We start from the raw sequence: 1,116 nt of genomic DNA, 5'->3' as shown, positions 1-1,116 counted from the left end.
CCTCTTCAAGGTATCCACTGAAATATCTGATAACCCATTTTACTCATCGGCAAACCAAGAAACCAGAATCCTGCCCGGACCAGAACCTGAATCTTGTTTTTTGTCTTTTGTGTGAAACTTCAATAAACTCTGTTAAATCTTTTACCAAGTCTCCAGTGGTGTTCTGCATGTGGGTTTATCTCTAAACCGATCATGACAGTCTTCAGCTTCAGATCGTTGAGTTCAAACATGTGAGAACTGTCACTTTTGGTTCTGGGTTCATGACCTTTTGTTTCCATGTTCTGCATCCCTCTCCTTATCTTTATTGGTTGCTTGAGAAGAAAAGGTCACACTGTATGCTTATCAGGATAGTTTGATGTTTCAACATTTCCACAACACTGGCAGTGATTGTCTAAATCCTATTTGCAAATGAAAACCTTGGACCAAACAGAGCCATGGAAAGGCAATAAATCAAGCTTGATAAACTACTCAGCAAAATAAAAGGTGTTAAAACGTCCAGTGTTGGTTATGTACTGTATGCTAATCAACACTTGGTTAATCTAACAATGCAGGAGTTACTACCTGCAAAGAGTTGGTGTTAATCTACTGAATTCAATCTAATTTAAAAATAAACATTTGATAGACATCCCAAAGTATCCCAAATGTAGCCTGAAGTACTCACCTGCAGCTGTTTCATACCCTGTTGGTACATAAAAAAATAATAAGCTGTCAGGTGGTTGTAGGTGCCAGTTAAATATTAAATATCTTAAATGCTCACAAATTCCTTATAGGGTACCTAGAGGGTACCCTGTAACTACAGCGATGGTCCTCATGTTCCAGACTGTAGCTGTCCAGTAAAATAACCCAGAAAGTGTCTCATCATTGGGTAAAGAACACATCGTCTCCAGCCTCTCCCAACATCCGACCTGTTCCAGTTTACCTACCGACAGAACGGCTCCACTGAAGACGCCATCTCCTCTGCTCTTCAACTGAGCCTGGACTTCAGTTCATCTTTCAACACCATCATCCCACAGCATCTGATAGGAAAGCTGGAACAGCTGGGCTTCAGTACACCCCTCTGTAACTGGCTGCTAGACTTCCTCACAAACAGACCTCAGTCAGTCCAGGTTGGACAGA

This window comes from Cyprinodon variegatus, unplaced genomic scaffold (assembly GCF_000732505.1).
Source record: "Cyprinodon variegatus isolate N-32 unplaced genomic scaffold, C_variegatus-1.0 Scaffold294, whole genome shotgun sequence".
Classification (NCBI taxonomy): Eukaryota; Metazoa; Chordata; class Actinopteri; order Cyprinodontiformes; family Cyprinodontidae; genus Cyprinodon; species Cyprinodon variegatus.
This window is presented reverse-complemented; position numbering follows the sequence as displayed.